This window comes from Nerophis ophidion, linkage group LG05, assembly GCF_033978795.1.
Source record: "Nerophis ophidion isolate RoL-2023_Sa linkage group LG05, RoL_Noph_v1.0, whole genome shotgun sequence".
Classification (NCBI taxonomy): domain Eukaryota; kingdom Metazoa; phylum Chordata; class Actinopteri; order Syngnathiformes; family Syngnathidae; genus Nerophis; species Nerophis ophidion.
The window spans coordinates 21194337-21222231 of record NC_084615.1 but is presented as its reverse complement, the minus strand read 5'-3'; the positions used below and the strand labels follow the sequence as shown (position 1 = coordinate 21222231).

At 39.1% G+C, this 27895-nt stretch overlaps 1 protein-coding gene across 1 annotated transcript in view; it reads left to right on the top strand.

The window, feature by feature from the left end:
- pcdh11 (protocadherin 11) overlaps window positions 1-27895 on the top strand; it is a 591758-nt gene that overhangs the window by 376956 nt on the left and 186907 nt on the right. The gene's annotated exons all lie outside the window — the stretch shown is intronic.

The window sequence follows — 27895 nt, the reverse complement described above, 5'->3', positions numbered from 1 at the left end:
ATGTTGCATTATTGATGTATTATCTGGCGTTTTGTTTCGCAATATTATGCAAAAGCAACATTTCTTACTTTCTGGTACCTGCTGATCTGTATTTGAGATCTGCATGAATCCTGAAAAATTGAGCGAATCCGCCTCTGTAGTCCGTGGCACCACCGCAGTACATTAGTTTCTTCTTTTTTTCTATTTTCTTGTTATGTGACATTTATTCTCCACTGTTGCCATTTCTAATATAAAGTAGTGTAAAGTTCTTATTTATGTCTGTCCTCAAATTTGCCACGAAAGCTGTAAAACATACCGGTATAGTGAGTTTACAGTATTCACCCAAGGAACTTTAGTTATTAGAGGGTTCCAGTCGGACGGTTTTTCACAGGACACATTTACGGCGTTGATGTTGCATAATTGCTACATTATCTGATGTATCGTTTCGCAATATTAGGCAAAAGCTACTTTTTTGTACCTTCTGGTACCTGCTGATCTCTATTTGGGTTCTGCATACATCCTGAAATTTTGCGCAATTCCGCCTATGACACCATAGTCGATAAGCTTCCTATTTTTCTCTTTCTTCTTGTTATGGGACATTCATCCTGCACTGTTGCCATTTCTAATATAAAGTAGTGTAAAGTTCTTACTTATATATGTCAGTAAACTCGCCACGAAAGCCATAAAACATACCGGTGTTGTAAGTTTACATTATTCACCCAAGGAACTTTAGTTATTTGAGGGTTTCAGTCGGACGTTTTTTCAAGGGACACATTTCCGCCGTTGATGTTGCATTATTGATATATTACCTGGCGTATTGTTTCGCAATATTACGCAAAAGCAACTTTTTTTTTACCTTCTGGTCCCTGCTGATCTCTATTTGGGTTCTGCATAAATCCTGAAATTTTGCGCAAATCTGCCTTTGTAGTCCATGGTGACACCATAGTCGATAAGCTTCCTATTTTTCTCTTTCTTCTTGTTATGGGACATTCATCCTCCACTGTTGCCATTTCTGATATAAAGTAGTGTAAAGTTCTTACTTATATCTGTCAGTAAACTCGCCATGAAAGCCCTAAAACATACCGGTGTAGTGAGTTTACATTATTCACCCAAGGAACTTTTTTATTTTTTTATTTCAATTTTATTTATTTTTTAATTATTTTTTAGTTATTATAGGTTTCCGATCGGACGGTTTTTCACGGGACACATTTCCGCCATTGATATTGCATTATTGATGTATGATCTGGCGTTTTGTTTCGCAATATTATGCAAAAAAAAACGCTGTTTCTCCCATATGGTACCTGCTGATCTGTATTTGGGATCTGCATGAATCCGGAAAAATTGCGCGCATCCGCCTTTGTAGTGACTTTACATTATTCAGGAGATAAATAAGGACAATTCAACAGGTCTGAAAAGAAGTAGGAAAAACGCCATTTTATTAAACTCATCCCTGCCTGAAGCACATAAAGCTTTTTCAGTACAAAATAAATACTTTTTTAAAGTTTCGAATTGACAAAGCGTGTGCATGACCATGCAAAGGATGCAAAAAAAAAAAAAAAATCCAATTAGAACACAATGACCTGTTGCTGGCATGACTGTAATCACACATAGAATGAACTAGAAAGCCCGTGGTGGTGGATGAAATGCTCCTAATGGAGTCTCTGCATGGTTCAGCGGGTTTGATGCCACCTTATCGCCAGTTTAATGAATGGCCACGCCACAACGCTTTTTGAGGTTCAATTCATTAAGTATGTTTTATGGCGCGTCAGGGCAGAAAAAAAGTGCTCCGACCGGTTACACTGTGTACTGATTAGTCATCAAAATCCCAAGCTGGTGTAATAAGGGGGGGTGAACGATTATGCTTCCAAAATCACCTTGCGTGGAAGTATTGAGCTGAACAAGACATTTTTAGACTATTTCATGCTTCCAATTTGGGTTTATTGCCCTGTTGTTGAAATGTTTAGGAATTAGTAGCTGTGCAAGCTCTCTTCCAGGGGGTCCTCCAGACCACCAAGCATTGTCATGCGAGCCTGTTTCATGGTTACAATAAACTTTTATTTTTAGAAAATGTTCTCAGATTGCTTTTCAGCAGTTGTCTGTTGGTCTCTTGCTCTTGCTCCAGCTCCAACAACTCTCTCCTCCCCGGCTGCTGCATTTTAAACAGAACGACAGGTGATTAGATAACCAGGCCCAGCTGGGCCATTTGCGCAACTGTCGCTGATATCAAAGCCCGTCCTGGCACACCCCGCTTCGCTGCAGGTCCGCAGGCCACGCCCCCTCCACAGTGGCGCTTTGCTCCGAAATCAGGCTTGGAATTTTCACAATATGCTTTTGAGTTAGAATTTTGAAGTCTATACACATTGGAACCTCAAGTCACGGACTTAATTGGTTCTTCAACATGGTTCCTCAGCTGAAAAAGTTGTATAGTTAAACAGAGTTCTATAAAAAGCAATGTGAACACGGGTACTTGGTTCTAGCCTAGGCAAAAGTCCCTATTTTAAGACACTGTATTGTGTGTGTGTGTGTGTGTGTGTGCGTGTGTGTGTGTGTGTGTGTGTGTGTGTGTGTGTGTGTGTGTGTGTGTGTGTGTGTGTGTGTGTGTGTGTATATATATTTATTATGGTTGTACAGTATACTGGTACTAGTAAGGTGGCGCAATACTAATGAAACATATTTGGTACTATACCACCTATAATTTTTTTTTATTTTTTTTTCTCGTTTTACGAGCAGAGGAACTTGTTTGGCAGCACACAATCACAGAGTTCTTATAAGCAGACATAGTATAGAGACAGACAAGAGAGAATGGACACATTTTTATGCATAAAACTAAAGGTAAAGGTGACTTTATAACACTGGAACGCCCTCAGGAAGAGGTGATTTTAAACATGGCTAGGTAGCTAGAAGCTAACATCCATCCACAGTCTGCAGTAGCTACTTCTAAATCACTAATCCTCGCCTCTATGACGACGATAAAGTGAGTGTCTTACATGTACCGTTATCACTGGAGGATGAGGAATAGCTAAACATGCTTCACCACACACCGTAGAAGAGTACAATAGCTCACCTGCGTCACAATGTAAACAAATGCCATGGGTGGATCTACACCTCATATCCACTGTAATGATACCAAGTACAATAGCGTTTCTAGTCAATACTACTATGATTACATCAATATTTTTTTGCCTCACATTTAATATATATATATATATATATATATATATATATATATATATATATATATATATATATTATATTATATTATATATTCATGTTTATAAAGTCAATTAGTCCCTGGACACATGAGGACTCTAAATATGACCAATGTATGATCCTGTAACTGCTTGGTATCATATCGATACCTAAATGTGCGGTATCATCCAAAACTAATGTAAAGTATCAAACAACAAAAGAATAAGTGAGTATTACATTTTAACAGAAGTGTAGATAGAACATGTTAAAAGAGAAAATAAGCAGATATTAACAGTAAATGAACAAGTCGATTAATAAACAATTTTTACAGTGTGTCTGATAAATTTGACAAAATAATAGGTGGATAAATGACACAATATGTTACTGCATATGTCAACAGACTACTTAGGAGACTTTTTTTGTTTGCTTACTACTAAAAGAGAATTTGTCTATTATGTTCACTATTTTGTTTGTAAGATTGTATCGAAATACATTTTTGTGCCAGTACCAAAATATTGGTATCGGGACAACCCTAATAAGTAAAGATATAAATATATATATATATGTATATATATATATATATATATATGTATATGTATGTGTGTGTGTGTATATATATATATATATATATATATATATATATATATATATATATATATATATATATATATATATATATATATATATATATATATATATATATATATATATGTGTGTGTGTATATATATATAAATATATATGTATGTATATATGTATTTGTACATACATATATATATATATATATATATATATATATATGTGTATATATGTATATATATATATATATATATATATATATATATATGTGTGTGTATGTATGTATGTCTGTATGTATTGTTGGTGTTGTTGTTTAACAAACCAATACAACAAGGGGGTGATGGCTCAACAATCTATTTTGTATTCAAACAACACAATATTACAGCAAACTTAAATGGCAACACACACACTTACACACACTCACACACAAATCTCATTGTTGTGCTCCAAAACCCCGAAAAAACAGCAAAATGCAAAATATTTGACCTTAAGTCTGGGAATAAATGTGGCATTGTTGAACACTCAGGGCGTTTCAATGTTTGGAAATCCTTCATTGACTTGTTTCCCGGCGGTGCCTTCTTCTTCACTGAAACAAAGGTCCGCTTTGGCATCTTTTTCGGTCTCATAGCAAAGCTCCATCCACTGATAAAAAATCCTCACACTGAAGGGGTCGCTAGCAGGAAGCTAACTAGCTCACATGCTGTTAATTAAGACAAACGCAAATCGAGACTGAGGTAAGGGAAAATTCCCAATAGTGATATCTTGTCGATGCATAATGGATGGAATTTGGGATATGGCATCACCTTATGTAATGTTTCCAATTAAAACAGAAATATAATTATTACTAATATTTCAGAGTATTTCCTACCAGTAGAGTAAATAATGTATATATAGTGTGTAAGTTTGAGTTATTCCGATCCAAATCTTATCGTATAACTGCTGCCAGTGATTGTTTCCTTGGCGTAAACAAATATATTTAAAAAAAAAAAAAAAAGACATTTAACAATGAGCCATTCATTGAAAGGAACAAATCCCTTCAAATACCATCACCAACAGAATGTGATGCTGGGTTTTTCTGACCTTAACACATCGAGAATGCTTCCACACCATCGTGCCGTCTCCACAACACCCACGCAACACTTTGTCATTCCCCACCAATCACGCTCACGGTGCGTTGCACGTTTGTCAAAGTGTACTTCCACAATGTGAACAGGATTTAGCCTTTTAATCTGAAACCCTTCAACTCAGAAGGTATTATTAGCGGTGACTATGTTTCCTAATTCGAATCAGTTTTTGAACAAAAGTTTGTCCCTGTTTTCCTCCGCTGTCTTGGTTTTATGGCAATTTAACAAATGATATCTGTAATTCCAGGTCATCACACTATGACTTACCAATCAAATGTGTGCTTATTCTACTGTCATTTATTAAGAATCTTGATTTATAAATATTATTAATGAAATGCTGTTATTGTATTAAAGAAATGCTAAAAACATATATATATATATATATATATATATATATATATATATATATATATATATATATACATATAGGTATTCTTTTTGTGGTGGTGAGTGGGTGGTTTCTGTCATGGTGCACGTATTGGAGTGTTGTGTTGGGTTTCGTGAATGGTTGGTAGCTGTTATTTCTCAGGTTGAAAGTGACGTCGAGGAAGTTGATGGTTTGCTTGTTGGCTTCAATCGTGATCCGTAGGCCGTTTTCTTTGAAGATTTGGCATATGCGCTTCTTGGTGTTCTCGCTGCTCCTTGGCGAGGCGTGGCACACTGCCAGTCCGTCATCACGTTAAATACCAAGGTTCAGGTTGAGGCTAGCAAGCTGGGAGAGGAGGAAACTCCCAACGAGTTCGATTACCTACCGGAATTAATAAAAGGCTATCGATGCTGTCATCTAGCAAAGCTGAATTCGACCAAGCAACCCCCCCGTACCAGAAAGCACTTGATGAAAGCGGATACAACTTCACCCTCACCTATGAACCCACTCCAGGAAACCAACCAAAAAAGAGCAGAAAACGAAACAACATCATCTGGTACAATCCGCCATTCAGTAAAAACGTCTCAACCAACATCGGCCGCAAGTTCCTCACTCTGATCGACAAACACTTCCCCAAAGGCAACACCCTAAGAAAAATATTCAACAAGAACAACATTAAATTGAGCTACAGCTGTATGAATAACATACAACAAATCATTTCAAACCACAACAAAGCAATTGCAAAAGGACTGCCTACCCCCAGACTAAACGACTCTGAAACCAATAATGAATGTAACTGTCGCAAGAAACCTGATTGCCCTCTCAACGGAGGGTGCTTACAGACATCAGTCGTTTACCAAGCAAAGGTAATACGCAAGGAAATTAACACATCCGACACGTACGTAGGATTAACCGAAGGAGCGTTCAAAACAAGATGGAATAATCACAACGCCTCCTTTAGAAACCAGACTTTGTGGAATTCTAGAGAACTCAGCAAACACATTTGGAACCTCAAAGACAATAATGTTGAATATTCAATAACATGGCAAATTCTTGCATCCAGCACACCTTACAACAGTGGTAATAAAAGATGCAACCTATGCTTAAAAGAGAAACTGTTTATTATATATCATCCAGATCTATCATCCCTCAACAAGCGCAGTGAAATCATTTCAACATGCCGCCACAGACGGAAACACCTCCTAGGTAACACATGAGCCAATCACCACACCCTACGCCTGCCTGTACCCACCCACTCTGTGCCCTATACAAACCATTGTATGTGAATGCTTCCATTAAAATCTCCTGATGATTGAGGGAACCCCTCATGAAACAGTTCTGTAGAGATGAAGTAGTCTTGTGATTTTTCCCACACCTACATATATATATATATATATATATATATATATATATATATATAATATATGTGTTTGTGTATGTATGTATGTATGTATGTGTATGTATGTATGTATGTATGTAAGTATATATATATATATGTATGTATATATATACATATATATATACATATATATATATATATATATATATATATATATATATATATATATATATATATATATATATATATATATATATATATATATATATATATATATATATATATATATATATATATATATATATATATATATGTATATAATACATTTCTTACATCTCATTGTGCAACATGTGAATGTTTTCATGGGGACTAAATGTGATCTCTGAAAGGGGTATATTATATTAAAGAAATAATAATAAAATATATATACATACTGTATATACATTTTGCAAATCGAAAATGACAGGAATGTACACATGATCCCATGCGTACATCTCATTGTGCAAAATGTGAATGTTTCCATGGGGACTTAATGTGATCTCTGAAAGGGGTACCAGTCCACAGCTCATGAAAAACAATATTTTTTGTTATTGTCATTGTAATTAGGACAAAACACTTATATTAGAAAACAAATTTGCTGTCCTAAATAAATAGATGAATAATCACGTGTTTTGAACTAACACAATTCATAAAATCTGAAAAGGAGTGGGAAGACTCAAAGCATTTTTCGTAAAAAAATAAAATAAAACTCAAAATTGTGATAAAACAAAGGGTGCACATGATCATAAAGAAGGCAAAAAAAAAAACTTCAACAGTATTTTTCAACAAAAATATGTCTGTTTCCATACACTGTCTTGGTTTTAGTATGAATAAACATACTTTGCTGATTCTCTGAATGTTTTGTAGTTAAGTACAGCTGCAAAAAATCACACAAGTATATTATTTTGATTGTACGGATCCAAAATCATTTAAATATATATATATATATATATATATATATATATATATATATATATATATATATATATATATATATATATTTTTTTTTTTAACTTCAGATTGTTCATGGATGTGCATTGTCCTAAATAAATAATCTGACACCAATTAACTCAGAAGACCTTCGTAATGGTCTGTAGGTTTTCATACGCCTTGGTTGTAATATGATTCAGTTTTCAACAACAAAAAATATGTCTTGCTTTTAGTATGATTAAGCGCACATTGCAGATTGTCTGTGCTTTTTGTTTTATGAGTACGGCTGCAAAATATTAATATGTATTATATTTATGCATGAGAGCCTTTTGGTTTAAGATGTGAGGTGTTTGTCTTAAAATTATGGTTGTTTTTACAAATAATGACAGGTGTGAACAGGGCATGTGTTGTCTGTGTTTGGATGTAAAGGAGGAGTGGTTGTAATATATAAGTATGTGTCAATGAAAGGTCATTTAAGGACTTTTCTTAATTTGATTACATGCAATAGTATAATTTTATTGTTATAATTGTATTCCATGTTTTTGTATCTCCTTAATTTAGATAACCGGAGACTGCAGATGGAAATTAGCAATAATCTGATGCAAAACAAATCTGCCTTTGAGTTTAATGTCCCTGTGTCTTGTCCCACCAAAGGGACGAGCGGTAGACAATGGGTGGACGGATAGTCCAACCGAAGTCGACTCGGGCCCGAGTGTCCATGTTTCCCAATTGTCATTGAACACACCACACTGCTATAGTAAGTCCAGCAAAGCAATCAAGGGTAATATGGCGCTTACTGGCTGTCCTCTGCAATTTTGTGGAGATCAAAGCTGTTTCGCGCATGCTTGTGATTGCATCAGTTAATAGTGCCAGTGCATTTTTTTTGGGGGGGGGGGATATATAACACAAGCGCCAGCACTTTGATCAAGAATGCGAGGAACGCTGTTGTGAATTCAAGAACTTGCAGCAAAGTAAGGAAGTGGCGTTAGTTGGGGCTTCATTTCGTTTATTATGTATGTGCATTTTAAATCGCTTTGTGCATGTAAAACTATAATACATTCTTTGTAAAGTTAACATTTTTGAGTGTATGGAACAGATTAATTGGATTAACAATTTTTCTTTTGGGGAAAATCGTTTACATTTCCGGACGATTTGGACTGCGATGACGAAAACCAAAGTAGCCTAAACTTTTAAATATGAAAAGTCCGGACCTGATCTCGGTTTTGCTCACTACAAATGCAAATAATTGGGGAAAATAAACCATTCAATTGGAGGGAAAATTAATAAAAACATATGTTCAAACTCAGAATAATTAATTTTGATAGCAAAACCCAAAACCAGTGAAGTTTGCATGTTGTGTAAATGATGAATAAAAAAAGTATACAATGATTTGCTAATCCTATTAGATCATTTAGAATTTGATGCCTGCAACATGTTTAAAGTGGCAAAAAAGACTGACAAAGTTGAGGAATGCTCATCAAACACTTATTTTGAACATCCCACAGGTGAACAGGCTAATTGGGAACAGGTGGGTGCCATGATTGTGTATAAAAGTAGCTTCCATGATATGTTCAGTCGTTCACAAAAAAGGACAGGGCGAGGGTCACCACTTTGTGAACAAATGGGTGAGCAAATTGTCCAAGATTTTAAGAACGTTTCTCAACAAGCTTTTGCAAGGAATCTAGAGATTTAACAATCTACAGTCCGTAATATCATCACAAGTTTCAGAGAATCTGGAGACCCGATTGTAGCTGAGATAGGCGCCAGCGCCCCCCGCGACCCCGAAAGGGAATAAGCGGTAGAAAATGGATGGATGGATGGAGAAATCACTGCACATAAGCGATGATATTACGGACCTTCCATCCCTCAGGCCGTACAGCATAAAATTAAAAAAAAAAAAAATGACATCACCACATGGGCTAAGGAACACTTCAGAAAACCTCTGTTAGTAACTACAGTTGTTCGCTACATCTGTAAGTGCAAATAAAAACTCTACTTAGAAAATTCCAAAGGGATTTATCAACAACACCCAGAAACGCCACCAGCTTCTCTGGGCCCACGCACATCGAAGATGGACCGATGCAAAGTGGAAAAGTGTTTTGTGGTCTGACGAGTCCACATTTCAAAATGTCCTCCGGACCAAAGAGGAAAAGAACCATCCGGATTGTTATAGACCCACAGTTCAAAAGCCAGATTCTGTGATGGTGTGGGGGTGTATTAGTGCCCACGGCATGGGTAACTTACACATCTTTGAACACACCATTAATGCGGTAATGTACATACAGGTTTTGGAGCAGCATATGTTGCCATCCAAGCAAAGTTATCATGGACGCCCCTGATTATTTCAGCAAGACCATGCCAAGCCAAGTGTTACAACAACGTGGCTTCATAGTGAAAGAGTGCGGGTACTAGACTGGCCTATCTTTGCAGTCTATTCAATTGAATATACAAACGTTTTGAAGTTGAAAATGATTTGTATCTACAAATTACACAAAGTGCCGATTTACTGGTTTTGGGTTTTGTAGATTTCAGTGTTTGTAGTGTTTTGATCAGTGATGGGTACTGAATTTGTTACTTATCTATGTACCGACCAAAGTCTGTCGGTACTAATGGGTACCGATTAACGTAAAATCAAACGGTACCATATTTCGATACTTTTGTTTCACGTGATATCTCATCGGTTGAAAACTCGACACCAGCTCAGGCAGTCAAAATCTAGAGCTGATTGAGTCGAACGGCTTCTAGGTAATTTTAGAATTTTCCATGCCAAGAAGAAGGCACTCAAAAGTACAGTCAGACGCTGCTTTATAAAATGCGCTAGCTCAATGCTAAATTACGCTGGATTTGCCATGGACATGCTAACGATAAGCATTACCAATTCTACATGGCAATTTTAATACATCGGAAACTACAAACTAAGATGCAGCTTGCAATCAAACAGCTGGTGTGTAATAAGTACAATATTTACAGTACAAACACTTTGTAGGGCTCAACAAAACAAGAGTGGCACATTTACCCTAATGCCAAAGTGTACTTTCTGGCTAAGGCCTCCAATTTTCTCATATTCGTTAATAGTGATTAACTTTCCAAAAATCCGGATATTTCTTAAGTTTTGATAAATATTTTATTATGAGTTTTTCAAAATATGTTTTTTTCGACAGAGGATCTCACCTTGTAACAGTGCTTCTCAGTTATTTTAACCCCCCACCCCCCAAAAAAAGAAAACAATCAGCGCCCACTCTCCGCCGCGACTGTGAATATTATCATTCGTCTTTAAAATTGTTATAAGTACACCTCTGCATAACAATGTATTCTAATTAACATTAAATAAAACAACAAAAAAGAGAATATAGATTAATTTATAACAAAGAATACCTTTAATTAACATTGTTGGATGTCAGAAACTACATCTACACTCTTTGGTTTTAACCCTTGTGGAATTTTCATATTATGGTTACTCAGCCAGAGTTTGTGGGTCTGATGGACCCGTTGTATTTTGTGGTTTTGAATGCCTCACAATTAAACACTTTTATGTTAAAATTATGAACAGATGTTTACCTTATCCCAATCAACATCTGTTCAGTCTGCTCTCATTTTCTCGCACATTTGATATTCTGGGTCCCTACACTGTCCTCCTCCTGTCTAGGCCTGGTGTGTGTGTGTGTGTGTGTGTGTGTGTGTGTGTGTGTGTGTGTGTGTGTGTGTGTGTGTGTGTGTGTGTGTGTGTGTGTGTGTGTGTGTGTGTGTGTGGGCGTGTGTGGGCATGTGCGTGCGCATGTGGTCATTAAATATTTATTCTGATATATGTTCTTCACAGAAAATGAGCCAAAGTCAGTGAGTCTCAGTGTGAAAAAATAATTAATTGTATCATTTTTATTGTAATAAAACAATTAAAATGAGTCCCATGGATGTTTTTTTAATTTCAATTAAGATTACGTTCATGATTATTGTACTTTTAGTTCTGCCTTCTTGTAATTTCCCATAAAGCGTTTTTGTACAAAGTGTGCTCTATAAATTATACCCCCTTCCCTTTTTAAGGTTGTTCCATTAAAAAAAAAAAAAAATAATAACCATTTGCCTGAAATAAATTAAAACATTTATGGTCATTTAAACTAGAAATACGTTTTGATACTGAGAAAATAATTAACATAGGGCTGGGCTATAAGTCTGAAAATGTCACACTCGGACTATGACTTGGACTATGGGATAGTTTGTTTTCCTGATGCAAAGGGAAATTGGCACGAGCAAGACATGAATGCGAGTACATTTTGATTTATTACTATACAAACAAACTACATAAAGGCAAACAAATGGCGCGCACAATGGCGGAGAACAAACTTGACTAATGAAAAACAAATGACTAGCACAAAGGCTACAAACTATAAACATGAAACAAAAACACTTGCACTGTGGCATGAATAACAAAACTGAAACAGCATGGTCTTTGGCATGAAAAGAGTTGAGGAATACAGGATGTGAAGTTGCCAGACTGACTACCAGGTAACTGTGGTTTAAATAATAACTATGGTCATTACAAACAGGTGTGAGGGCTGAGGACAGGGGCGTGACATGAGGGCCAGGTGAAAATTAATCAGTCGCTATGGAAACAAAGAAAACAAGGAAGTGCAAAAGCAAGAACTGAATGTCCAAAAAACAAAACATAACGTGACCAAAACAAAACATGATTTCCTGGGTGTGACAGAAAATTGTATCATTATTATTATTATTATTATTATGTTGATTAATATCAGTGATTATTGATTTTTCCATCCATCCATTTTTTACCGCTAGTGCCTGCATTTAAAACCAACACAACTCAAAACATGTTTCTGTTATGGAGTTGATTGCATCAAGATATCACAGTTTCTCGCCTCACTTCATGCAGATAATTCACAACGAGACGTAAGGGACGAGAACTCAGTCGTTGATACTTTTACCTAATTGGCTGTCGGCGTGCCACTCCTATTTCGCAATGACACTTCCTGTTTCCTAATTTCTGGTTCCTTCCGGCCAATATTGAATATCCAACTAAATATGGAAATAGAATGGAAATGACCCCCTCTACCTTAAAGAACTGCTCACCCCCAAATACTCCACACGACACCTCCGCTCTGGACAAGCTAATTTCTTCCAACCTCCGAGGACAAAGCTACGAACAATGGGGGACCGGGCTTTCTGCTCTGCCGCTCCCAGTCTGTGAAACGTTCTCCCTGACCACCTGAGGGCACCACAGACTGTGGATGCTTTTAAAAAAGGCTTAAAAATATTTATTTTTCAAATATATGCATATAGTTATACAAATTAGGCTGTTCTAATTTTTATTTATTTATTTATTTTTTTATTTTTTTTAATATACTGTAGCACATTGAGGCTGTTTACTCAAGTGTTTTTTTTTTTTTTCGTTTTTTTACAAATACCATCTATTATTATTATTATATTGCCAAAAGTTTTTGGCCACCTGCCTTGACTCACAAATAAACTTAAAGTGGCACCCCACTCCTAACCTATAGGGTTCAATGTGATGTCAGTGCACCTTTTGCAGCTATTACAGCTTCAACTCTTCTGAGAAGGCTGTCCACAAGGTTGGAGGAAGGGGCCAGCTACAAACTGGAATTGTCCAAAATGTTTTGGTATCCTGGGGCATTCAAAGTTCCTTTCACTAGCTCAACTCCTGAAAAACAACCCCGCACCATAATTACTCCTCCACCAAATTTCACACTCGGCACAATGCAGTCCAAAATGCACCGTTCTCTTGGCAACCTCCAAACCCAGACTTGTCCACATATGAACTTAAAGTGCCATCTCATTCCTAACCTTTAGGGTTCAATATGATGTCAGTGCACCTTTTGCAGCTCAACTCTTCTGGGAAGGCTGTCCACAAGGTTGCAAAGAATGTTTATAGGAATTTTTGACCATTCGTCCAATATCACATCCCACATTGATGTTGGTCGAGAAGGCCTGGCTCTCAGTCTCCGTTTTAATTAATCCCAAAGGCGTTCAATCGGGTTCAGGTCAGGACACTGTGCAGTCCAGTCAAGTTCATCCACACCAGACTCTGTCATCCATGTCTTTATGGACTTTGCTTTGTGAACGGGTGCACAGTCATGTTGGAAGAGGAAGGAGCCCGCTCCAAACGGGAGTTGTCCAAATTGTTTTCTGGAGTATTCAAAGTTCCTTTCACTAGCTCAACTCCTGGAAAAACAACCCCACACCATAATTCCTCCTCTACCAAATTTCACACTCTGCACAATGCAGTCCGAAATGTACCATTCTCCTTGCAACCTCCGAACCCAGACTTGTCTATCAGATTGCCAGAAGAAGTGTAATTCATGACTCCAGAGAACGTGTCTTCTCTGCTCTAGAGTCCAGTGGCGACATGCTTTACACCACTGCATCCCACGCTCTGCATTGGACTTGGTGATGTATGGCTTAGATTCAGCTGATCGGCCATGAAAACCCATTCCGTGAAGCTAATTGGAAGGTCACATGAAGTTTGGAGCTCTGCAGCAACTGAAAGTCGACCAAAAAGTCGGCGACCTTTTTGCACTAAGCGCTTCAGCATGCCCTGACCCCTCTCTGTCAGTTTACGTGGCCTACCACTTTATGGCTGAGTTGCTGTTGTTCTTAAACTTTTCCATTTTCTTATAATGAAGCCGGCAGTTGACTTTGGGATATTTTGGAGCGAGGACATTTCATTTTTTGCACAGTTCCACGCTGGAAATCACCATTCTTTCACAAATGTTTGTAGAAACAGTCTCCATGCCTAAGTGCTTGATTTTATACACCTGTAGCCGGGCCAAGTGATTAGGTCACCTGATTCTGATCATTTGGATGGGTGGCCAAATACGTTTGGCAATAAAGTGTATACTGATTGTATGAATACACTGAATAATTATTTATTAATACTCAATAATTAATAGTGCATTCAAATTTTTCCGCATTATTGTCTCACAACACACTATATAAACCAATTTAACCTACAAAACAAACATGAATCCAACAATTTATGTAGATTTTTTTTTCCTAAACACAATGAGAGAGTCAGGATTAATGGCTACAATGAGCATGTTTTTTTTTGTTTTTTTTGACGCATGATACTGATAAAGCACATTCTCCCTTGGCTAAACACACAGCTTCACTGAAGACACCCCATACCTCCAAGGACTCTGGGAACAATTGTGAGCAAAAAGAAAAAGGCTTACAGGAAAAAAAAACACAAAAAACACTGCAAGACGTTCTTCTTTGGTGGGGGGAAGGGTTACGAGCCGGGACATCTTTTTGGATAAACGCCTCCCGGTGTTGTGTGAGTATTCTAGAAGATAAATCACCTGGCCGTGTGTACAGATGTATGCGGGTCTAGTTGTGCCCACCGGCTGATCTCTATCCGCGGCGGCAGAACCGATCCCTCTGATTCGCGCCCAAGTGTGGCTTTCTTTCATCACTAGTGCTTTTTTTTCTCACTCTGGTGTTGAGAATTAAAACGTATATTTAGCACCAATAGAAAGAGCTTCCACTGCAATCCAATCCGCTTTATTTATAAAAAAGAAACTAAACAAAAAACAAAGTGCTGCTCAGAAGTTGAGACACACATACTAGGAGAGTCTATAATATAAAACATTTCACCATAAAATAATATATACAAACCCCAAAACCAGTGAAGTTGGCACGTTGTGTAAATAGTAAATAAAAAGAGAATACAACGATTTGCAAATCGATTTCAACCTGCATTCAATTGAATAGACTGCAAAGACAAGATACTTAACGGTCAAACTGGTAAACGTTTTTTTATGCAAATATTACCTCATTTGGAATGTGAGGCCTGCAACATGTTTCGAAAAAGCAGGCAAAAGTGGCAAAAAAGACTGAGAAAGTTGAGGGATGCTCGTCAAAAAATTATTTGGAATATACCGCAGGAGAACAGGCTAATTGGGAAGAAGTGGGTACCATGATTGGGTATAAAAGCAGCTTCTGTGAAATGCAAGGACGGGGCGAGGGTCGTCACTTTCCAACAGTTTAAGAACAACGTTTCTCAACTGGTTATTGCAAGGAATTTATGGGTTTCACCATCTACGGTCCGTAATATCATCAGAAGGTTCAGTGAATCCGGAGAAATCACTGCATGTGAGCGATGATATTACGGACCTTTGATCCCTCAGGCGGTACTGCATCACAAAGCGACATCGGTGTGTAAAGGATATCACCCCATGGGCTCAGGAACACTTCAGAAAGCCTCTGTTAGTAACTGCAGTTGGTCGCTACATCTGTAAGTGCAAGTTAAAACTCTACTATGCAAAACCAAAGAAATGTATCAACAACACCCAGAAACGCCGTCGGCGTCGTTGGGCCCGAGATGGACTAATGCAAAGTGGAAAATTGTTATGTGATCTGAAGAGTCCACATTTCAAATGTTTTGGGAAACTGCGGACGTCGTGTCCTCCGGACCAAAGTGGAAAAGAACCACCTGGAATTTTGTAGGCTCAAAAAAGCCAGCATATGTGATGGTATGGGGGCGTATTAGTGCCCAAGGCATGGGTAACTTACACATCTGTTAAGGCACTATTAATGCTGAAAGGTACATACAGGTTTTGGAGCAACATATGTTGCCATCCAGGCAACGTTATCATGGACGCCCCTGCTTATTTCAGCAAGACAATGCCAAGTCCTTTGTTACAACAGCATGGCTCCATTGTCAAAGAGTGCGGGTACTTGACTGGCCTGCCTGTGGTCCAGACATTGAAAATGTGTGGCGCAATATGAAGCCTAAAATACCACAACGGGGACCCCGGACTGTTGAAAAACTTAAGCTGTAAATCAAGCAAGAATGGGAAAAAATTCCACCTGTGCATTGTTGGGATACAGGTGTATGGTGTTGGGGTACAGGTGTATATTGTTGGGATACAGGTGTATAGTGCTGGGATACAGGTGTATACTGTTAGATACATGTCTATTGTTGGGATAAAGGCGTGTATTGTTGGGATACAAGTGTGCATTGTTGGGATACACGTGTATATTTTTGGGGTACACGTGTGTATTGTTGGGATACAGGTGTGCATTGTTGGTATACAGGTGTGTACTGTTGGAATACACGTGTCTATTGTTGGGATAAAGGTGTGCATTTTTGGGATACAGGTGTGCATTGTTGGGATACACGTGTATATTGTTGGGATACATGTATGTATTGTTGGGATACAGGTGTGCATTGTTGGGATACACGTGTGTACTGTTGAGATACACGTGTGCATTGGTGGGATACAAGTGTATATTGTTGGGATACAGGTGTATATTGTTGGGACACAGGTGTTTAATGTTAGATACAGGTGTATATTGTTGGGGTACAGGTGTATACTGTTTGGATAAAGGTGTATATTGTTGGGAAAAAGGTGTATATTGTTAGATAAATGTGTCTGTTGGGATAAAGGAGTGTATTGTTGAGATACAGGTGTATTGTTGGGATACAGGTTTCCATTGTTGGGATACAGGTGTGCATTATTGGGATACAGGTGTGTATTGTTGGGATACAGGAGTGTACTGTTGGGATACAGGTGTGTATTGTCTGGAAATAGGTCTGTATTGTTGAGATACGGGTGTGTATTTTTGGGATACAGGTGTATATTGTTGGGATACAGGAGTGTATTGTTGAGATACATGAGTGTATTGTTGGGATACAGGAGTGTATTGTTGGGATACAGGAGCGTATTGTTGGGATACAGGAGTGTATTGTTGGGATACAGGTGTGTATTGTTGGGATACAGGTGTGTATTGTTGGGATAAACGTGTATATTGTTGGGATACAGGAGTGTATTTTTGGGGTACAGGTGTGCATTGTTGAGATACAGGTGTGCATTGTTGAGATACAGGTGTGTATTGGTGGGATACAGGAGTGTATTGTTGAGATACAGGTGTGTATTGTTGGGATACAGGAGTGTTATGTTGGGATATAGGTCTGTATTGTTGGGATACAGGTGTGTATTGTTGAAATAAACGTGTATACTGTTGGGATACAGGAATGTATTGTTGGGATACAGGTGTGTATTGTTGGGATATAGGTCTGTATTGTTGGGATTCAGGTGTATATTGTTGGGATACAGGTTTGCATTGTTGGGATATAGGTTTGTATTGTTGGGATACAGGTGTGTATTGTTGGGATAAACGTGTGTATTGTTGGGATACAGGAGTGTATTTTTGGGATACAGGTGTGTATTGTTGGGATACATGTTAGTATTGTTGGGATACAGGTGTGCATTATTGAGATACAGGTGTGTATTATTGGGATACAGGAGTGTATTGTTGGGATACAGGTCTGTGTTGTTGGGATACAGGTGTATATTGTTGAGATAAACGTGTATATTGTTGGGATACAGGAGTGTTATGTTGGGATATAGGTCTGTATTGTTGGGATACAGGTGTGTATTGTTGAAATAAACGTGTATATTGTTGGGATACAGGAATGTATTGTTGGGATACAGGTGTGTATTGTTGGGATATAGGTCTGTATTGTTGGGATTCAGGTGTGTATTGTTGGGATACAGGTTTGCATTGTTGGGATATAGGTTTGTATTGTTGGGATACAGGTTGTGTATTGTTGGGATAAACGTTTTTATTGTTGGGATACAGGAGTGTATTTTTGGGATACAGGGGTGTATTGTTGGGATACATGTTGGTATTGTTGGGATACAGGTGTGCATTATTGAGATACAGGTGTGTATTATTGGGATACAGGAGTGTATTGTTGGGATACAGGTCTGTATTGTTGGGATACAGGTGTGTATTGTTGAGATAAACGTGTATATTGTTGGGATACAGGAGTGTATTGTTGGGATACAGGTGTGTATTGTTGGGATATAGGGCTGTATTGTTGGGATACAGGTGTGTATTGTTGGGATAAACGTGTATATTGTTGGGATATAGGTCTGTATTGTTGGGATACAGGTGTGTATTGTTGGGATAAACGTGTATATTGTTGGGATATAGGAGTGTATTTTTGGGATAAAGATGTGCATTGTTGGGATACAGGTTTGTATTGTTAGGTACATTTGTCTACTGTTGGGATTTAGGTTAACATTGTTGGGATACTGGTGTATATTATTGTGATACAGGTGTGTATTGTTGGGATACAGATGTGCATTGTATCAGCTGACCTCGGAGACCTTGTGCAAATCGACTAGACCGTACACAATGTGAAGGTAACGATATCTTTGGATACAGATGTGCATTGTATAAGCTGACCTCAGAGACCTTGTGCAAATCGACTAGACCGTACACAATGTGAAGGTAACGACATCTTTTAATCTTAACTCAAAAAAAGGTACGAACAAAAAATCGCACAATGGCAGAACTATGAACAACAAAAACGAAAACACTTACAGTGGCGTGAAAATAATTAATCTATGGCAAGAAGTGAGCAATCAGGTATCAGGGTGTGTAGAGAGTGATAGAGGGTGATGTCGCCAGCCTGACTGCCTGGCAACTACAGGCTTAATTAGTGCTATGATTATTGACAGGTGTGTGATTCCAAACAAACTAGTTGCGTGACATAACAGGTGAAAACTAATTGGTAGTCACGGTGACAAAACAAACAAGAGTCCAAAACCAAACAGAACGTGACAACAAAACATGACACAAGCGGCCCAAAGCGAAATATAACGGACCCCTAATCCGGTAACCCTCGGATCCAGCCCCGTCTGCGTTTTGCCCCGGTGCGTAACCGGAGGGAATGTTCTGCATTGGCCGGCCCTTTTCCGTGGCAGAACTTGGCACACGCCCGCTCCTGTTCATTTTATCTCTGTGTACATACTTCTCAAGGCACTGTTTTATCTGGCTGAACAGGCTTTGTTTGGTCTTGATATCTCTTACCACAGCTTGTCTTTGCTTTATGGATTCCTGGCAGCTTCTTTAAATAAGTGATAGCGCTTAGTAAAACACTCACCTTGACTTCTCTGTGAACATATTTTATTTTTTGCGTTTAAATGCTTTTTCATTGAATATAAATGCTGTATTCACCTCTTAGGCTAAACATTCATTGGAGGCTGATTAACGGCATTTATTTTCATTAATATTACTACGCCCGGCGTCGTCAAAATCAAATTTGCTCGTCCTAATCACTCGACTCCGGCTTGAATAGGCTGGAAGAAAGTGCACTTCACAATGGACGACTTTCCTTCATGCGACATGATTGTGGCCTAATTGTCACAGACAGCTGTTTGTTCTAATAGATTCTGGATGCCGTTGCTGAAACACGTTCCCAATAATTAGAATCAGGTGGAGAGGAAGAATGCTTTTTGTAGTGCTGCCAAGACTCCGTAAGTGGGCTCACTCCTAAGCCGGAAACCTGGTTCTCGGCACCTGCGTGCACGCTTCGCTCATTTGAGAAAAAACCTGTCAACGCTGTTTGAGAACCAGCTGATGTTTAGACGCGCTGGAAGCCCCGGGATTGACGGCACATAGGATTAAGTCGAGGAGGAGGGAAAAGAACCGGACATATTTTGGCAGACATTCTTCATTTTCGCTGCAGGCACTCAAAAGTACCGTATTTTGTAATATACGGAAGAATTCTGGTCGTGCTTACCGACCTCAAAGTTTTTTTTTTTTGGTACATGGTGTAATAAGTGTGACCAGTAGATGGCAGTCAAACATAAAAGATACAGTGGGGCAAAAAAGTATTTAGTCAGCCACCGATTGTGCAAGTTCTCCCACTTAAAATGATGACAGAGGTCTGTAATTTGCATATCGTTATGTCGAGATAATGGCACTAGCGTTTACTTGATTTAAGAATATTTTTCAACATATTGAGCAAAAAGGTTTGTTTTTTTTCTACCAAGAAAAATGCACTTATTATTGAGAATATACTTATTTTAAGGTATTTTTGGGTTCTTTGAGGTTAGCTCATTTTACTTGTTTTGGAAAGTCTTGACATGCCGATTCTTCTTGTTCTATTGGCAGATAATTTTGCTTATTTCATTTTTGTATTTTTTTTCTTGTTTTTGAACACTGACTTTATGCAATGTGAATACTTCTGGAAGCACGGTAGAAAGCAGCATTTAACAATATACTGTGGGGCAGAAAAGTATTTAGTTAACCACCGATTGTGCAAGTTCTCCCACTTAAAATGATGACAGAGGTTTGTAATTTTCATCATTGGTACATTTCACCTGTGAGAAACAGAATGTGAAAAAAAAATCCAGGAATTCACATTGTAGGAATTTTAAAGAATTTATTTGTAAATTATGGTGGAAAATAAGAATTTGGTCAACCATTCAAAGCTCTCACTGATGGAAGGAGGTTTTGGCCCAAAATCTCACGATACATGGCCCCATTCATTCTTTCCTTAACACGGATCAATCGTCCTGTCCCCTTAGCAGAAAAACAGCCCCAAAGCATGATGTTTCCACCCCCATGCTTCACAGTAGGTATGGTGTTCTTGGGATGCAACTCAGTATTCTTCTTCCTCCAAACACGCCGAGTTGAGTTTATACCAAACAGTTCTATTTTGGTGATACAGCAGAGGATTGGGAGAATGTCATGTGGTCAGATGAAACCAAAATATAACTTTTTGGTATAAACTCAACTCTTCTGTTCTAATATGTAGAACAGACAACCCTAATATGTCAAGTATGCTGCAAAAGCGTTGCTACAAAAATTTGCATCATTTGAAAAGTCACCCGCTGGAGAATGAAGAGTGCTTGAAACTCTGAATTTCACACCCACAAAATGCCCAATCAATCATTTCCAGATCAACACCGTGCAAAGAAAATAGTCAACAACAGAAGGAGATAACGTCCACAGGAACTTACCACATAGCGAAGGACATACACTATTTGATTTCCTATAATGCAGCTCATTTTTATTTGACACTTATTGAAATATCTTGTGTGACATCATGCACAAAAGTGCACTTAATTTGTTTTAAAACATTGTAGTGGCGATCTGTACCAAAAGTGCACTTTAATTCGATGTTTTGATATGTTATCTTAGAGACATCATGCATTAAAGTGCACTCATAGCTCCGACAATCTTGCACTTTCTGTTGTGGAAATGACATGAATGTTTGTGCCACTGCTTAATAACCGTTTTAATAAATACAACTTTGCTAAATTCACCTACAGTGGGGCAAAAAAGTATTTAGTCAGCCACTGATTGTGCAAGTTCTTCCACTTAAAATGATGACAGAGGTCTGTAATTTTCATCATAGGTACACTTCAAGTGTGAGAGACAGAATGTGTAAAAAAAATCCAGGAATTCACATTGTAGGATTTTTGAAGAATTTATTTGTAAATTATGGTGGAAAATAGATATTTCGTCAACCATTCAAAGCTCTCACTGATGGAAGGAGGTTTTGGCTCAAAATCTCACGATAAATGGTCCCATTCATTCTTTTCTTAACACGGATCAATCGTCCGGTTCCCGTAGCAGAAAAACAGCCCCAAAGCATGATGTTTCCACCCCCATGCTTCACAGTAGGTATGGTGTTCTTGGGATGCAACTCAGTATTCTTCTTCCTCCAAGACAAGTTGAGTTTATAGCAAAATGGATACATGGATGATACAGCAGAGGATTGGGAGAATGTCATGTGGTCAGAAGAAACCAAAATAGAACTTTTTGGTATAAACTCAACTCGTCGTGTTTGGAGGAAGAAGAATACTGAGTTGCATCCCAAGAACACCATACCTACTGTGAAGCATGGGGGTGGAAACATGCTTTGGGGCTGTTTTTCTGCTAAGCGAACAGGACGATTGATCCGTGTTAAGGAAAGAATGAATGGGGCCATGTATCGTGAGATTTTGAGCCAAAACCTCCTTCCATCAGTGAGAACTATGAATGGTTAATCAATGATTTATTTTCACCATAATTTACAAATAAATTCTTTAAAATTCCTCCAATGTGAATTCCTGGATTTTTTTTTCACATTCTGTTTCTCACAGTTGAAGTTTACCTATGATGAAAATTACAGACCTCAGTCATCATTTTAAGTGGGAGAACTTGCACAATCGGTGGTTGACTAAATATTTTTTTGCCTCACTCTAGTTGGGATTTCCCTCTCTGCATGAAAGTTCAACATGAGCATATATTAAGGCAAAATATCGAGATATATATCGTATACCGTGACATGTCCTAAAAATATCGGGATATTGAAAAAAGGCTATATCGCCCAGCTCTATATGGTACCCGTCTTTAATCCACACCCCAATCTCCCACCATTGGGTCTTATCCAAAACAATGGCTGGGATATCTCGGCACCATATTGGTTAAAGAAGAATATGTTCCCCCCATTAAGAGCTGGAAGGTTGTGTTCATGATGTTTTGAATTCAGCACTTCCAATATACTTTTGTTGCTATAACAACCAAGAAAATCAAGATAGTCGGATTTGCCCACAAAGAGAAAATCTCTTATCGGGTTGAATAATGGGATGACTAAAATTCACCGCAATAACCGAAGCTGAGGGTGTAATTAGGTTTTATGTGTTCTTTACGTCCCTGCACGGCGGCATGAAACATTACGATGTTACCCAGGGAATGGTGTGAAGACATGAATTCATGCCGCCGCATAATCACCGTGACAATGCCGCCGTTGCCTCAATGTCAGATCCAATCTCTTCCCCCTCCCACGTTTTGTGTTCTCCGGGGTTAAACGCCAAATAAAAGATATAAAGCACGGAAAGTGCAAAATCAAAGCCAGCGGCCGCCATTACCCGCCGCGCCTTTTATGCTATAAGCAGTTGTAAAAGGGTTTGTTTTCCGGAGAAAACACTAACATGTTCTCAGACGCCCGTGAAATAAAGCCCATCTTCTCTTCCTCAGCTGGGAAGAAAGGTCACAGCGTGATGTTGTGGAAACCTCCTGAGAAATCAAAGAGTCTCGCACCTTTCTGTGGAAAATGTCCACTCCCCCGCGGACCTCGGGGACTTTCAGTCTACCTTTACACATTCACATTTATTTAGCCTTTACACCACACTTCCCATGTGCTACTTTCATATCAGCCAATAATAGCAATTATTCTTTTGGATTAAACAAATGTTTGATTAAAGGACACATAGGGTCTAGACCAGGGGTCACCAACCTTTTTGGAACCAAGAGCTACTTCTTGGGGACTGATTAATGCGAAGGGCTACCAGTTTGATACACACTTAAATAAATTGCCAGAAATAGCCAATTTGCTCAATTTACCTTTAACTTTAAGTTGTTATTAATACTTAATGATATTTATCCTTGTGAAAACTCTGACCGACCAATCGGTCGGTCGGTCGGTCAGTCGGCCGGCCGGTCTGTCGGCCTGTCTGTCGGTCGGTCGGTCGGTCTGTCGGTCTGTCGGTCGGCTTGTCTGTCGGTCGGCCTGTCGGTCGTTCGGCGTGTCTGTCGGTCTGTCGGTTTGTCGGTCGGCCTGTCTGTCTGTCGGCCTGTAAGTCGGTCAGCCTGTCGGTCGGCCTGTCTGTCTGTCGGCCTGTAAGTCGGTCAGCCTGTCGGTCGGCCGGCCTGTCGGTCGGTCGGTCGGTCGGTCTGTCGGTCAGCCTGTCTGTCTGTCGGCCTGTCGGTCGGTCGGCGGGTCGGTCGGCCTGTCTGTCTGTCGGCCTGTCGGTCGGTCGGTCGGTCGGTCGGCCGGTCTGTCGGCCGGTCTGTCGGCCTGTCTGTCGGCCTGTCTGTCGGCCTGTCTGTCGGCCTGTAAAAAACACTGATCATCTTAATGATTTCTCACAATATATTTAGAAAGAGATAAATATATATTAAAAAAAAATGGGTATTTCTGTCTGTCATTCCGTCAGACATTTTTTTTCAATTCTACGGAAGGTTTTTTGTAGAGAATAAATGAAAAAAACACTGAATTGAACGGTTTAAAAGAGGAAGAAACACACACAAAAAAATTTATCCTATTAATTGACCGAAAATTATGTTTTGGTATAGATTGAAGCTGGTGATGATGACATAGCCGGTGTTGTGTTCAATTGTCAAATGTCACAACATTTGCAAGGGTTTCTCTTGCAAACGTTTCCTCACTTTGCTCATTCAACCATTAACAAGCCTTGTTGTTACTGCTGCCCATGCTGATTATTCTTGCGTGGAATTGGTATGCCTATATTTTCTCCGCCGGCGGAGAGATCGCATTGAATAACTAAACGAGCGCGTACAGGAAGAGCAAAGTACTTGTCAATATACTAATACAACTGGCACACTTTAGTAAGTTGTCGTACTAATTATTTAACAAATACTGCACCTTTTAAAAAGCAAGTAGTGCTACATTTTTGAGAAAAAAACATGAAAAAAGGTCAATAAAAACAGAATACAATGATTTGCAATTCTTTTCAACCTATATTCAAGTGAATAGACTGCAAAGACAAGATACCGTATTTCACTTTCGAACTGGTAAACTTTGTTATTGTTTGCAAAAATTTGCTCATTTGGGATTTGATGCCTGAAACATGTTTTAAAAAAAAGCTGGCACAAGTGGCAAAAAAGAATGAGAAAGTTGAGGAATGCTCATCAAACACTTATTTGGAACATCCCACAGGTGAACGGGCGAATTGGTAGCAGGCGGGTGACATGATTGGGTTTTATGAAACCCAATCATTCACAAACAAGGACGGGTCGAGGGTCACCACTTTGTGAATAAACGCGTGAGCACATTTTTGAACAGTTTAAGAACAACATTTCTCAAGCAGCTATTGCAAGGAATTTAGGGATTTCACCATCTGCGGTCCGTAATAGGGTTGTCCTGATCCAATATTTGGATCAGATCGGCCACTGATATTTGCCAAAAATTTGATCGGCAAGGCATGGGAAAATGTCGATCCAGATCCAGTTTTTAAAAAAACTCCAGTCCGTGTTTTCCAACGCCCCGATTTAAAAAATACATTCCACTCTTCTGCTGCTCCCTTAACTCTGTTCCGCATTTTCCAGCACACCTTCAAAACATCCACAAGTCTGCGTTCTAACCGTTCAGACGGCCGTGTGAATTGAAAGTTACGGTAAAAATGTCAGCTGTGTGGGATTATTTTATCCTACAAAAAAAAAAAAAAATGAAGAGGTGGAGTGCAAAACATGCCACAATAAAGTCAAGCGTGGTGGTAAAGTTGTAAGACATTTTAATGACTCTTGCGAGTAAGAGGCGTTTTAGCACTCATCATAGATGAACACAGAAGCAGGCTGACACCTGAGCATCTTGAAGTGCTCGTCTTTGATAGAAAGAATCTCCCCATTCTGCTTGGACTTCAATAGTTTGCCCCCCCCCCCCCCCCAACTGGGGCAAACAATTAAAAAGGAGTGTGTAGATATTTTTTTTAATTCTTTTTTTTTTTTTTTACAGTATTATTTGCACATTATACTGTTCACTTTTTTACTGTTTAATGATGCCATTTCTGTTTGTCATGTATAATTTTTGATATTTTGTGTTTATCCTTGAATACCAACTATTTAGTGTTATTCAAACTCACCTAATTCAGCTGGCTAGTTGTTATCAACAGTACTAAAATCATTTCCAGCACGAATCTGACAACTAAGTAGGCTAAATAACTTTAAACTTTAATACATGCTCGGATTGGCCAGTATCGGCCAGTGTCGGTATCGGATCGGAAGTGCAAAAACCTGGATAGGGACATCCCTAGTCCGTAATGTCATCAAAAGGTTCAGAAAATCTGGAGAAACCACTGCACGTAAGCGGCAAGGCCAAAAACCAACATTGAAGTTAAATTTACCAATAATTGTCACACACACAGTAATTGTGGTGAAATTTGTCCTCTATTCACCCTATGGGAGGTGAGGGGAGCAGTTGCCGGCAGCGTAGGCCGCGCCCGGGAATTATTTTTGGTGATTTAACCCCCAATTCCAACCCTTGATGCTGAGTACCAAGCATGCAGGCATTGGGTCACATTTTTATAGTCTTTGGTATGACTTGGCCAAGGTTTGAACTGACAACCTACCAATCTCAGGGCGGACACTCCAACCACTATAAAATGCCCATGACTCAATCAATAAAATAATCAATAAAGTTCTATCCATCTATCCATCTATCCATCCATCTATCTATCTATCTATCTATCTATCTATCTATCTATCTATCTATCTATCTATCTATCTATCTATCTATCTATCTATCTATCTATCTATCTATCTATCTATCTATCTATCTATCTATCTATCTATCTATCTATCTATCTATCTATCTATCTATCTATCTATTAATCGGTCGGTCTGTCTGTCGGTCTGTCGGCCTGTCTGTCGGCCTGTCTGTCGGCCTGTCTGTCGGCCTGTCTGTCGCTCTGTCGGTCGGTCTGTCGGTCGGTCGGTCGGTCGGTCGGTCGGTCTGTCGGTCTGTCGGTCTGTCGGCCTGTCTGTCGGTCGGTCTGTCGGCCTGTCTGTCTGTCTGTCGGTTTGTCTGTCGGTCTGTCTGTCGGTCTGTCTGTCGGTCTGTCTGTCGGTCTGTCTGTCGGTCTGTCTGTCGGTCTGTTGGCCTGTCTGTCGGTCGGTCTGTCGGTCTGTCGGTCTGTCTGTCGGTCGGTCTGTCGGTCTGTCTGTCTGCCTGTCGGCCTGTCGGCCTGTCGGCCTGTCGGCCTGTCGGTCTGTCGGCCTGTCGGTCTGTCGGTCTGTCGGTCTGTCGGTCTGTCTGTCGGTCTCTCGGTCTGTCGGTCTGTCGGTCTGTCGGTCTGTCGGTCTGTCTGTCGGTCTGTCTGTCGGTCTGTCTGTCGGTCTCTCTGTCGGTCTCTCTGTCGGTCTCTCTGTCTCTCTCTCTGTCTCTCTCTCTCTCTCTGTCTCTCTCGCTGTCTCTGTCTCCGTCTCTCTCGACCTACCGGCCTATTAATGCTGAAAAGTACATACAGGTTTTGGAGCAACATATGTTGCCATCCAAACAACGTCAAAGATCCCCTGCTTATTCCAGTAAGATGATGCCAAGCCACGTGTTGCAACAGCGTGGCTTCATAGTAAAAGAGTGCGGGTACTAGACTGGCCTGCCTGTAGTCCACACCTGTCTCCCGTTGAAAATATGTGGCACAATATGAAGACTAAAATAGCACAAAGGACTGTTGAACATCTTAAGCTGTACATCAAGCAAGAGTGGGAAAGAATTCCACCTGAAAAGCTTCAAAAATTGGTCTCCTCAGTTACTAATTGTTTACTGAGTGTTTTAAAAGGAAAGGCCATGTAACACAGTGATAAAATGCCCCTAAGTTAATGATTATTTGCACCAAAAAAATTAAGCTTCTCAGTTTGAACATTAAACATCTTGTCTTTGCAGTCTATTCAATTTAATATAAATTGAAAAGGATTTGCAAATCATCGTATTCTGTTTTTATTTACCATTTACACAACGTGCCAACTTCACTGGTTTTGGGGGTTTTGTACAAACCACGCATAGCTAACTTCTCCTT